This window comes from Uloborus diversus, chromosome 6 (genome assembly GCF_026930045.1).
Source record: "Uloborus diversus isolate 005 chromosome 6, Udiv.v.3.1, whole genome shotgun sequence".
NCBI lineage: Eukaryota > Metazoa > Arthropoda > Arachnida > Araneae > Uloboridae > Uloborus > Uloborus diversus.
In genome coordinates this window covers 163,674,566-163,689,392 of record NC_072736.1, presented here as the reverse complement: position 1 = coordinate 163,689,392, position 14,827 = coordinate 163,674,566, and positions in this window count along the sequence as shown.

Here is a 14,827-nt window from a genome sequence, read left to right as displayed (position 1 = left end):
AATAGATATATTTTTGATGAAATTAAAAAGCATTGTCAAATGAATTGTTCCTTAACGTTTTTTCTGTAAAAGGCGTGTGACAGAAAAGTTACACTTTTTGAAGAGTGACTCATAAACAACTAAACACAAAACATATGTAGAATACTATGTGTATTATCATATTATGTATCAAGCGTTTTACATACTATTTTTGAACAGCTCTAAAAGGTTGCGTGAGCTGGAGGTTTTTTCAGTACACTATTTGAAGAGTAGGGGAAACTGGGGTTAGTTGTTACACGGGGTAAGTTGTTACATTCGAATTTAATATTAACTGCCAGTTGAAACTGATTTTTCTTGCATTAGATGATAGCACTCACCCATCTGCATTCCCTGACGGTCTCTGGAGTGCTTGCAGTCAGTAGCAGGGAGACTGCTCAAGAAAAACGGTTTTTTGAGCCTGGAAAGTAATTTTTCTTTCCGCTTTTATTTTTCTATTTGTGACGAAGCCGTTGCGGATAAGGGATTGATTTCTATACCACGAGAAAGCCTACATTTTCAGGTAAGTGCTAACATATTTGAAAGTTTTATACAAAGATATATTCATTTGATCAAAAGTATTTTTTATTCATCGAATCGAAAATATTTCATCAGAGAAAGTTTATTTTTCACTTTGCCCCAAGAAAGATAAAAGTGAAAATTTTACAATTTTTCTTTGAAGGTTCAAATTTATTTCCAAAAATAAAAAATAATGTTTCAAAGCAAGTTTTGTTCCAAAAGACATTATTCTTTCTTCATATCCTGTAATTTTCAATGCTAATTTCCGATTGGTTCATTTTGAAAAAGAAAAGTTTACTTAACTATTTCACTTCGCCTTACATTCCCTCTACACCTAAAAAGTCTGGGTACAATGGGCTCGTTTCCAAATTTTTAAAAGTATTTTTTTCTGAAAGAGCATGTTTAAAAACATAGGATCTGACCATTTTTTAAATAATTTATTTAAGTTTAATATTTTTAAAAAATTACTTAAATCGGTGCGCTTTTATTGTTTACACTTCTGTCGTGTGACATCACAAATGATGAAATGCCATTCAATGTTGCCATTCACAGAACAAAATATTTAATTCACATCTTGACTCACGTGTATTGGCAACGATATGGTTGATAGGAAGCGTAGAGCGCAATTTTAATTCGCTTCTAGATTATCATAACGTGGAATCGCGGTAGAAAGATGCGCCAAAGAGTATCATTTGTGACGTCATCAAGACCACGCCTTGTTTGAGAAATCGGACATTTAAAAAAATTAATTATAAAATAACTGTTGGGAAAATAAAATTATTTTCTGGGTCCATGTTATTATTATTATTTTTTCTTGCTTATTCTATCAATTTCAGTGACAAAAAGTACTTACTTTTGACTGAAGGAAACAAACCCCATTTTTAATAGTCGGCTCTTCAGAGGTGCACAACTCGGAAACAATCTTGGGACCTTGGGAGATTTTTTTTCCCTCTTAAAATATTCTCTGAGAATCACCGGTCTCCCCCGAAAGTAAATAAAAATTTCAGGTATCGGAAGCATGCTGCTTCTCATGCCCGGCAATTACGATGATGAGGGTCTATTATTCGAGTTTTGTTCTTAAACACAGGTTGCGGGAACGGGGCAGACGCGATTTGTTCGGAGGACGATAATTGTTTGCTTTTGGAACTCAGACTGAATTCGAAATGCATTGACATTGTCTGAGGAGACGGAGTCTCGTACCATCGACCACCTGTTGAGAAGGCTGGAACGAAACGTGGAGGTTGGGCACAAGAAAGTTCGTAACGTGAGAAAACTTTAATTTTTTAAGGAATCGTTCAACGTTGTGCGTGTGTGGGTTTTTTTAACGCTTTTTTCCCGGCTCCTTTCAGTGCTGCTCCCCCCTCCCCTCTTGTGGTAGATATTTTTTTTTCACGAAGTAAACTGGTTATCGGGAAAGTTTTTATGATGAATAGAAAAGATATTACCACTTGGGATACCGACTTATAAAATAATGCTGCAATATTTAAGTGCTATTATCAATAACAATTTTTAAAAGAAAATTAAACATTGAGGAACATAAACTTGTCTCACAAGTTCAACATTTAGCATTTTGGAGCAAGAAAAATATGCAAGAATATATGAAGCTCATATTGATAGAAATATTTTATAATCGATAAACATTTTGTAATTATATATTTGTTTAGACTTTTTACTAATCTCATGCATTGTGGAATACAAAAAATAATAACGATGATGCACAGAAATTTTGGGGCGCATCACAAATGACATTTACCTCCCCCTCCATATTGTTTACTCCTACATTTCAACCCTCATTCTAAAAATATTGGACCCTCTTCAGGCTCGTGCCCGGGCCAACAGGTGTCCCTTCTCTCTCGCTCCCTTCCTCCACCCGTGCACTCCTCTGAGTAGGATAAACTTTTTAATTGATGCCAAAAGTCAAAATCTATAACAGCCATTACAGTGAAATCCCGTTACAACGAATTCCAATACAACGAAATATCCGTTTCAACGAAATCAATATTCAGTCTCGATTTAAGTTCCATTGCCTTGCTTGAATTCCATCACATTGAAATTCCCTTTTACAACGAACGAAATTTGCTGTCCCTTGAAGTTCTTTGTAACGAAATTTCACTGTATATAGTTTGGCAGTGGCGTACCTTGCATGGGTGACACCCGCGGGAGTAACTTGGGGCGTCACCCCCCACCCTACAAACGCAAAAGATTTTTTTTATGTAAACATGAAATTCATATAATTTTCAGAAACGACTCCATTTGTACTGTTACGAAATTTTAAGTGGGCGAATGCACAAAAGACAAATAAAAGTCGTCGAGGGATTTCCCCTCGGAAAATTTTGAAATTCGTAGTCTTAAAAATGCATTTTAGCTTCATATTTTTCAAAAACTTGCAATTCCACTTTGGGTATCACCCCCCCCCCCCCCTCCGACGGATGACACCCGGGGCGGGCCGCGTCCCCTCCCCCCGTAGTGACGCCACTGATTTTGGCTATAGGCTCGCTTCTAGTTTACTTCAAAAAGTTTATAAATAGATCTCAAGGTCAAACTTAAGTAAGCTTACATTTTTGGATAATAGAGTTTTGAAACTTAAAAAACTTCGAAAGTCAGTTTTTCATAGATTACGTCGATTCAAGTCATCAACTTAAAGCATTTTTTCGCCATATACTTGCATAATACTTATTTCAATTGAGGTAGTGAGAAGCAAAGGGTTGCAAGTGGCCAAATTAAAAATTTGGCGATAAACAGTACAAATGGTAGGTGATCCCCTCCTCTGTCTTGGGGCAAGAGATGGTACCAGTAGCCCTGGTAGGTGCTGCTGTACAGCCTGATTTAGAAAAAAAAATCAATGAAAGCGTACATAGGACGTAATCTTTATGCGTGTTTTACTCAAAATTTGAAAATGTCCATTTACATCCCTTTGCTTCTCACTGCCTCGATTTATCTTTTATTTTTCAGAATGTGCAAAAATCACAAGCCTGCAGTTATAATGTAACTCATTCGAAGCCTTTCGAGCCCGATTAGTGAGCAATTTGGCGAAATTTCATTTCATTTATCACACAAATTAATGTGCGCTATTCATGGAAAATAATCACAAATTTCTCTAAGTACCAATAATGATAATAAATAAAAATGATCCGAGGCCTGGCCGCCGCTCAATTAATTATCTGGAGTGTTAAATGCCAAAAGGGGATATTGACACAATAATTTTGTCTTCCCCATTTAACATTGATTCCACTGACACTAATTTCCCAGGATAATGAGCTTGGGGTGGGTAAATAAGGCTCTCGCTGTTACGCGTCACAAAACTTCTCCCAAGTCGTCGATCAGCTTTGATCACATTTAATCAACCCGTTGATCAGCCGTAATGATTTATAATTAGCAGTTGGGAACGGGCCGATTATGAGGAGGACGCTCGGGATCTCTCTCTCTTTGATGCTGCCAGGTTGTGGCAGGGAGCCTTCCTTCTTTTTATCCATGGATCACGAAGTGGATGACATGGCTCGGAGGATGAAAGTAAATGCCGTTTAGGAATTTTGGAGTCTCTCGATAGAACATTAACTTTCTTTCTTTGGAAATATCTAATCTTTACTAATAATAAAGCTGAAAGTCTGTCTGGATGTCTGGATCTCTGTGTCGCGCATAGCGCCTAGACCGTTCTGCTGATTTTCATGAAATTTGGTACAAAAGCAGTTTGTAGCATGGGGGTATGCTACTCGAAACGATTTTTCGAAAGTTCGATTTTGTTCTTTTTCGATTCCAATTTTAAGAAAATTTCACCGAGCAAATTATCACAACGTGGACGAATAAATTACGAACTCATCATAACGTGGAACCGTAACATGGGCAAGCAAATGAAAATATAGCAAATTGGCGAGAAATTCATCATCCATTATTTGTAAATATAAAGGCGAACCGAATGACCTTTTAATTTTCTCTACTACGGGCAACGCCTTGCGGGGTCCACTAGTGTGACATAAAATTCAAAAACATGCAGCGTAAGTAGAGTGCAAACGAACGATAATTTAAATGAGATCTTGGTCAAAACAGGGTGCGGGAAAAAGAAGCAACGGGGTCGTTTCCGAAATTTTAAATGTACTTTTCTTTCTAAAGGAGCATGCTTAAAAACATAGGATCTGACCATTTTTAAAATAATTTGACAAGGTTTAATGTTTAAAAAAAAAAAAAAAAAATACAGTCGAACCCCGATTTAACGAATTCACCGGGTCCGAAACTTTTATACGTTAAATCGGGGTTATTCGTAATATTGGGGTGTGATTATTCTTTTTTAATGCACTTACCTTACCTAAAACCCTCAATAAGCAACTGTGCAAAAATATCCATAATTAGAAAGTGTACAGTTTTTATTCAGCATTCCACGACGTATTACACGCTGGTTAGTTTGAAATTCTTAACTACTGAGTAATAGATGTATGACATTTCCTTGATACTCGACTCGAAATAGTTCTCTTTTGACTTTATGGAAAGTTTAAAATAATGTGTCTTTTGCAGCCTGCTGCATGAAATATGTTTTTAGTTTCCATGCCGTGTAATGCATTTGAAAAAGAAACAGTTTTAATGGGAGTTTCACTATCGCTTTCTGCATCAGAATCACTATTCGCGTTGGTTGCCTCCTCGCCCTCGCCCGTCAAAAGCTGCTGATTCCAAGAAACGTCTTTTTCTGATTCGGACAATACGAATGTAACATTTGGAAACAAAATCCAATATTTCCTAACTCAAATGAACCAAAAAAAAAAAAAAAAAGATTGTTTCCGGCTGTTAAAATAATTCGTTATTTCGGGGTTTATTATTCGGTAAATAGGGAGCTTTGTCTTAATTTTAGTCGGAGAAGAAGAAAAATTTGCTAAATCGCGAAATTCGTTAGAGGTTTATTTTGGGTCCGACTGTATTTTAATCGGTGCGCTTTCATTGTTTACACTTTTGCCGGTGACATCACAAATGATGAAATGCCATTCACCGATGTAATTCACAGAGCGCAATATTTAATTCGCTTCTTGATTATCATAACGTGGAAACGAGGTAGACAGATGTGCCAAAGAACATCATTTGAGACGTCATAAATATCACATCTTATTTTCAAAATCAGACATTTAAAAAAATTAATTAAGAATTAAGCGTTGGGAAAATAATTTTTTTTTTTTTTCGCTCCGTGTGATTTTTTTTTTTTTTTTTTTTTCTAATTCCATCGATTTCAGTTACTAAAAGTAGTACTTTTTAGTGAAAGAAACAACCCCATTGAACGTTCTGGAGCAAGTGAGCAGCGCCAGTAAGAACTTTTCGATGCAATAAAATAAACTATAATGATATCGGTTATCCGGAAAAAAAATAAAATTGAATCAAGACTGAACAAGATTTAAATCATACTGAATAGAGATATGAAGCAGAGAGTAAAAAGAGAAAATATTCAAAAACATTATAACAAGGCAAAAATAGAAATAATGTCTTTTCATCCATTAGATCATTCGGCTTCAGTTGAAAAAGGATTCTTATATCTATCTGTGCATTTTCGCCATTTTTATACGTTTTTACCATTTTGCACAAAGATAAATATTTAAAAAAAAATTCAAAAATAACTATGTAAATCAAATTCTTTAATTCAAAAGAGGACTGCCCGGGTGGTCAAATATTAAAGGTCGCGTTTTCGGGTGTCTCCAATCCAAGTTAAAATTAGCAAAAACGTTTGCAGATTGTGCAGGAGAAAAGTATTATTGGTTGGGATCGCTCAGGGTTAAAAAATCAAATTAAAATTTTTGCATTAAGAACTTTGCAATAAACCTTCAGTCAGTGCAAGTCTTGTACCACTGTACCTTTCGGACGTCTCCAAAGGTGAGTCGTCTCCAATTGCGTCTTGGGTTTTCACTGCAGTTCGATAGGGCATGCCGTAAAAACGACAACCAGCTCTCGATCAGATTGCTCGATTGTAAAATAAAAAAAAAGTTACTTCATAATTTTTCTGCCGACAATCACGATTTTTTTTTGTAACTAGAAGAAAAATTGTACTAATAAATAAATAAATAAAATTAATAAAAAAACTCCTCGTACCTTGGCTAATGCAGATTTTTGCTGTATTTTTCGAATTATAATCCAGACGTAGATAATCTAAAACGCCACAAAAAGAAAAATAAATAAAATTAATTAAATGAACTAATAAATAAAATAAACAAATATATCATCAAGATTTTTCAAAAAGGCAAATTATTTGCTTGATATATATTTTTTATTGACAATACATTATTTGGCATCCCGATTGATGCAATGGAAAATTCATATTTTTACTATAAAATTGCTCTTTTCAGTTCAATATGTTTTTTATTGTGTACTAATGAGAGAATACTTAGAGATAATGTAAACTGAAAGCAAGTGTTAAAATATAGTTGCACAAATACAGCAAAACGCTATCATTACGCACGACTTGAGAATTCGACGAAACAGAAAAATAAGCTCGAAGTTCAAGATTTTCAACATTATAACGGTGGGAGATTTTGTAAATTCAAAAGTTCATTCATGAAAAAAAAAAAAAAAAAAATAGCGTTTTGAGAAATATTAAGTTTCGCAAAACAGTATCATTTGTTATCCCCTCGCCCCCACCCCCACCCTCTGGCGCTGGGTTCTGGAACAGCTATTACCTTCAGATTTAAAAACAACATGGAGCAAGAATTAATTTTAATAACAAACGTTGAAGAGTGATGATTTCTTTAAATTAAATTTTTAATTGTTTGGATGAAACTGTAACTCAATATTTTTCGCTGTTTTCAAGAAATTGTTATCTCTATTCAAAACTGTCATTTTTAAGGATATTGTATCACACTTTTTGTCTAGATGGAAAAATTACTGAAGCCTAGCAAAGTTTTCTATTTCTTTTTGAAACATGCTATATATTTCACAGTTTACTTGTAAGTATAAAATTTATCATCTTAGCTTTAAGCATTTATGGCTGCTACGGATTTAGGTTTTAAAATTCATCAAATGTCGGTCTATATTGCAACTTGTAGACCATTTTGATGTTTTTATCCACTTGTAGACTGCTAAAAAAGTTGCTATTGGGCATGGCACTGATCTTCTGTATAATTTACTGTGCGTGTTCTACAGTAATTAATTAGGACTGTGTTATTAAAAAATATTAGAGAGCTTGCAGCCTAATGACACAATTCTCGAGGCTTTTAGCATTTTAAAACTAATATATTAACCAGTTCAGCGAAACAACTAGTTTAATTTTCACAACATCTATGTTCAGCTGCAGGGCCGTCCCAAAGGGGGGGGGGGCGAGCGGGGCAATCGCCCCGGGCGCCACGAAATGAGGGGGCGCCGCAAGGCGCCCCTCGTTTCTACGGAACACGACAACATTCGCACGAAAATGACATTTTCATGAGGGGCGCCTTGCGGCGCCCCTCATCGTATAAAATGCTTCAATTGTATAAAATTAGTACCTCACTTTGTGTATCATAGATACACAGTCATAAACACACAAAAATAGAGAACCATTGCAATGATTCTCTATTTTTTCCTAGGGCATGAAAATATTCCTCTCTCTAAGTCTTCAAAACATTCGTTTCCTTTGTATCATTGAAGCAGATACAATTTCTGAGAACATAACTGTTTTGAATCAAACAACAGGCACTTCTTTGTCTAGTTCTCACCAAATTTGCTTGAATTCTGTTCCTGCGTGCAGTGACGTAACCATAAAAAAGTTTTAAAGAAGCACATTCAAAAAAAAAATTTTTTTTGATCGGATAGGAAAAAAGGTCAAAAGCTGTCCGGTCAAAATTTTGAAACTTTTAGTTTTAAAAACGCAATCATGACCTTAAAAAACGCGATTATAGGCCATATTTATTAACGTTACGGTGAGGGAAGGAGCACAGAAACTGTTTCCGATCGATTATTATTATTATTTTTTAATAGATAGAAATCAATTCCTTCTCCCCCTACAAGTTTTCGAAATTGAAGTTTCAAAAACGCAACTTTAGTCAAACTTTGAAGATTTTATGGATCTGGAGCATTTCCCAGGAAAATTGTTCAAAATTATGGTTCAAAAAATTTAAACAATGTTTTACATTCAGGGGCTATTCAACTTACATTTTTTGTAAGTGTCATTTGAAAAACCCATTGCTTGTGATATTAAAGAAAGGCAGCATGGGGCCCCTTGCACGAATATTTTCTTAAACTCAAGTCTTAAAATGCAATTTGTAAGGCCATATTTTGTAATATTAGGGCCAGTGATTTTTCGATATTAAAGCTCCAAAAACGCTATTCTGAGCGATTTTCGATGTTGTTGAGTATTTGTGGACTTCTCCCTCAAATTTACAAGTATATATTTGATTCAAAAGAATAACATCTTTGTTTATAAGATATATGAAAACTGGTATTAAGTTATTACAAGTAAAACCAAAAAACTCTTGAAAAGAATCATTGGATGAGTCCAGGTCAAAATTTAATTTTGATGTAATTTACTTCGATAAATACATTCTCCATTTATAATCAGCAAAATTATTTATTCGTGTTCTTAGTTTGATCAATATGAATAACCAACTCAGTTTTAATTGTTTGTTTTTTATTTAGTGGGATAACATTTCACTAGATAAATATTTGGATTTTCAACATTTGCATTTTTCGAAAAGTTTTTGATGCATTAATGATTTACAAAGATTCGAAACAGATTCATTGCTTGTGTTTTAATTAGTATTATGCATAGCCCTCTGATTGTTCTGTTCATTAATATGTAAAAAAATAAGTATGTCTTATGCATTAATGTTATTACTAACTGGATTTTTCTGTGTGTATAGGGGGGAGGGGCGCCAGGAAAATTTCGCCCCGGGCGCCGCCAGATCTTCGGACGGCCCTGTTCAGCTGGCCAGATAGCTGAACATCTTTACCTTTACTAATAATAAAGTCGAAAGTCTGTATGTCTGGATCTCTGTTACACGCATATATAGCGCCTAGACCGTTAGGCCGATTTTTATGAAATTTGGCACAGAATTAGTTAGTAGCATAGGGGTGAGCCCCTCGAAGCGATTTTCAAAAATTCGATTTTGTTCTTTTTCTATTCCATTTTAAGACTATTTTACCGAACAAATTATAACAAGGACGAGTAAATCATCATAACGTGGAAGAGCAAATTACCATAATATGGGCGAGCAAATTAACATCACCATATTGGCGAGAAATTCATCATACATTATTTGTAAATGTACAAGCGATCCAAATGACATTTTAATTTTCTACTACGGGCAAAGCCGTGCGGGTACCGCTAGTACGTAATATAATACAAATGTTGGAGACACTTCTACGTTTCGTGTATGCTGTTTTTGGAGTTTTCTAATGGGACGGTAGTAGAAGAAGCACAATATAATCGAGCAAACGACGATAATGACGCGTTAATTCTATTAACAGATTTTTTTTTTTAAGTCAAAAAAAAAAGTGGAAAAACTTCAGATTAAATTGTTTTTTACCTCTTTGAATCCAGAATTAATCCAAAACGTTTGGGACAGTATAATTTCTCTTTTTTTTATTAACTTACAAAGTCTTAACGATCGTTGCTAATAACTTTGCAAGCAGATAATTTGGCAATTATAAAGATAGAGATGTATTTACGAAACAAAATCTAATTTTTGAGCTCAAAATTCTTTTCAACCTTTCAAAACTTTTGGTTTGCTGTGTATTTATCATACATTCATATATAAGCAGAAGGCTTATAGCATTACAAAAAAGTATTTGCTCTTAATTTAATTAGATGACAATAAAAAGGTATTTTTATTGTAGTAAAACCATTACATTTTTGGCTTCCATTTTCTTTGCGTTATAAAAACTACATAATATGTTGCCCTAAGAAGCTTATTAAAATCATTTCACACAGAATCAAGACCAATTACTCGTTTGTCAAACAATTATGAGTTTTATTTCTATCTCTTAACCAACTATGCCAAAAGATAATAAAGTTGCAACGTGAAACAATATTCCTATGACAGACGAAGAATAAATTTTTTTGGGCACCCGAAAATTTAATGCGTTATACAATAAAAGTTGTTTAACACGTTTGCGTAAATTATCATTTGATTGTTTTGCGTTATTACGCATGGAATACTAAAATTAAATAAATATCAATCATGTTTTACGGCATTCAGTTTATTCATAGTTATATATTTTATCGTTCTAAATTCATGAAGCAATGTTCGATTTAGTATCATATTTTCATTACCAATGAATTCGGAGGAGGGTATACGGTGAATGTTTTCACCTGCTTCGGTAAGTCGAAAGTATATTTTTGAAATCAGCTGTATCGTTAATTGCTTTTCTTTTCTTTTTTATTACCATTTAAACCGGGTACATCAGCACAAAAAAATAAAAATACAGTCGGACCTCCATATATCGAAGTAGCTAATTGCCGGGAAAAAATTCGATATATAGAAACGATCTTATTTTATCCTAAAAATCTCCTAAAACATTAAAATTCAAGCTAATTTTCGTGTATGAAACCTAATTTCTAATTTATACGAGCACCATATTAAATGAAAGTTAATTAAAAAAATAACAGAAATTACATTTTTGCGCCTTCATACATCTTCATTCTTCGTCAATTCAACTTGATCCGCAACATTAAGTGATTTTCGTTTTGACAAATCGAGAGAAAAGTAAAAAATTAATCTACTTAGCTTGAATGATTTTTACTGCAGCTAAAACGATTAGGAACGATAATCAACGGACGAAAGGGATGACTTGAAACTGATTTTACAATGTTACTGGTTACAACTAAGATATTTGAAATGAACTTGAGGGAATTTAAGAATTCTAGAACGAAACAACGACATGCCTGCACACCCCTCTACCCCAGATTCCTTATGAGTTTCGTAGCAACCTTTAGTGAACATAATTTTCTCTCCTAACCTTTATTTTTCATGAGACAAACAGTCTAAAGAGGAAAAAAAAATCTACGAATGTCTCGAAAAAAAATTCGATATATAGAAATTTTTTCGATATATAGAAACAATTTTTCTATGTAATGAACATAAAAATTTGCTGGGATTTCGATGTATAGAAAATTTCGATATGTGGAAGTTCGATATATGGAGGTTCGACTGTAATAACAACAAATAAATTGATAAATGAAAAAAAAAGTAAATAAAATTAAAAAAAAAAAAAAAAAAAAAAACTACCTAAGGCTACACGTTAAGAGGTAAAGTTAAGGGGAGAAGAATACAAAAACTGGATAAAATCCAATATGTACAGTTTGCTTGAATGCCCCGCAAATGAATATTGCATGCACGCATACTGTTCACCTCTGAGAAGTTGAGCTGTGGCCTTGAACAAGTCCATTTCTTTCAAGGGAGAGCAATCACTAAGAAGAGGAATTAAAAACTGCTTAAGGCTTTTACGGCCGGCGTCAATATGAAGAGAGATCGTTTTCGGGTTTATTGGCCGTGGACTGAAGGAAAAAGAAAAAAAACTAAACGTTTCGTCGAACTCTGCGGCTGACATCATCGGTGGATGGGTTTGAATAGACTAATGTCAGTCACTAATTATTCACTTCAAACCCATCCACCGATGATGTCAGCCGCAGAGCTCGGCGAAACATTTGGTTTTTCTTCTTTTTACTTCCTTTTACTAAAAAGGAAGTATTGTATTCGCGAAAAAATTTTCACTCAAAAATCGGCCTTAATTTCCATTTTGCTCATCCCCAAATGCATGTTGAGTTTTTTTTTTTTAACCCGACCACACGTGGATATGTGCCTAGGAACATACAGACACCCGAAATATCCATTTTGACGATCCCCGAATTAATTACAACGAGTTTTCCCGTGACGTCCGTATGTACGTGCGTATGTATGTCGCATAACTCAAGAACGGAATATCCTAGAAAGTTGAAATTTGGTACGTAGACTCCTAGTGGGGTCTAGTTGTGCACCTTCCTTTTTGGTTGCATTCGTAAGCTCTAAAGGGTTTTTTCCCCCCTTTTTGGGGGGAAATCATTGTTAATTTCGATGTAAACTCAAGAGGTGTTATAATTTGGCGGACACTTGGCGATATATCGCCAGTCTTTTGGTCGCCAAGTTTTGTCGCCAACTTGGAGACACATTTGGCGACTTTTTAAAATTTTTTTTTTTTAAATCTAGTTTTAATTTGGCCACTGTTGGTGATATTTAGAGAGTAAACTATGAATCATATTAAAACTGCCAATAATGTGGAAATGACATTAAATTGGAGTAAAAGGAAGTCATGTGATGCACACATCAGCTCGTTTCTTTACACCACGGCCAATAAGCCCGGAAACGTTCTCTCTCCGTAAGAAGAGGAATTGTTAGGCACAGAGTTGAGCTACCAATGCAACCATTATATCTGCGAGAAAATCCTGTACTGCTTGTTACTTCTTACCTGAATTATATTGTTCGCCAAATGGGCAATAACACTGCAAAACTAAATCCGCAAATTCTTAAGCCGTTTTTCCTCACCCCTATTTCAACAAATGGAATCGTTTAATCTGTCGAGCAGCGGAGCTCAACTTGCCAGAGGAGGACAGTACACTCAGGGACATCCTAAAGAAATGATACACTGTTAAAAATTCAGGAAGATTTTCTGGTAATTGTTACTGTAAAATTGCATCGCCGACGCATCGCTGATTTTTACGGTAATTTATACCGGAGAAATAAGCGATCCCAGCGCCGATTGGTTGCTGCGGCCTACCTAGGATACCGTAAAATTTTACAGTAACATTTGATTTTTACGGTAATAGTTACTGGCAACATGGATGCCAGTAACAATTACCGTAAATTTTCCGGAAAATTTTTAACAGTGTACTCAGGAGGGAGTACGAAAAATAGATAGAATCTAAGGTTTATTAATTTTTGAATGCCTTGCATATGAATTTTGCGTGCAAGAGACATTAATAAAGTGGCGATACTCGGGAGGAGCATAGCAGGCAAGATATAAGAAACAAAAATTGATACAGAAAATGAAGCAGCGAAAAGTTTTAAACAGAATGAGTCAAGCAGAAATGACAATAGTGCAGTAAAAAAAGTGTTTGACCACGGATTGTATGTAATTTGGCAATCGGCCAAGTAAAGACGATTCCATCTGAATGAATCTAGCAGGAAGAAAGGAAAATAACGATGGGATATTGATACACGCGTTTTACAATGTCACTAATGCCTTATTCATTTATTGCATTCTCTAAAATAAAATGAGGGGAAACAAAAAATAGTTACAATGGGAACAACAAAAAGAGAATAAAATGTTTTCATTTCGTTCGGGAATGTAAAAGCAAAATGGTAAGCTCAAAACTTGTGAATAAATAAATGAATTAATTTTTGTGGTGAGAATATAGCTCGAGTATACTTTAGATTAAAAAAAATACTGCCAAAGCCAATTTTCATTTTTACAAAACTGGGGCTAAATAATAGAGAGGCAAAAGTTCACGTCTGTAACAAACCAACTAACACCCCTATAAACTAATAGATACGTCCATTTCCGCCTATAAACCGGATATTAGCCTTTCATATAATCGGTGGTTAGACAGTACATTCATGAATTCAATACAGCCTAAGTACTTCAAGCCTCATGTCCGTTTTCAACAAAATTCGTGCAAGAGTTGGATATAAAAACCACAAATTCGCAAAATATTTTTTCTCTCTTCAATATCTAATAAATACAGTGGTGTTCCCTCACGGTAAAACTCCATACACTGTAAAAAAAAATCTGTAAAATTTACGGAAAAAAACTGTCAGCCAGGACGCCAGTTTTTTTTCCGTTTATTTTACAGAAATCTTCCGTATTTTTAATTATTTATTCAAGCTGATTTATTATTTTATGAAGATTAAAAAATGAAACTATACTTTCATAAATCCATTTCAATATTTACTATACTACTACGAAATACATGTATACGAAGGTAAATTTCCGAATATGCCTCTGTAACAGATGACAAAAAAACGTAATAATAAAATGTTGATTAGGATACAATGAAATGGAAGTTGCAAACGATTTAAGACTTACTCTCGCTTTAAATAAATATAAGATCAAAAACTCGAGCACGAGAACCAAAATCCAAACACGCGGGCGAAATTTCGAAGATTCGAAGAAAAACAAAGTATAACCGGTTACAGATTCAAAAAAACAGAGAAATCCTGTATTTTATTACGAACAGTTTTTTTCTGTAAAAAATACGGATAACTTCTTCAAAATTTACAGTTTTTTTTTTTTTTACAGTGTATACGCCGCATACTCTCAAACATTTTTTAGACAGATAGGGTATACCCTCAAGCTTCAAAAATTTTTATATTATAACATATTA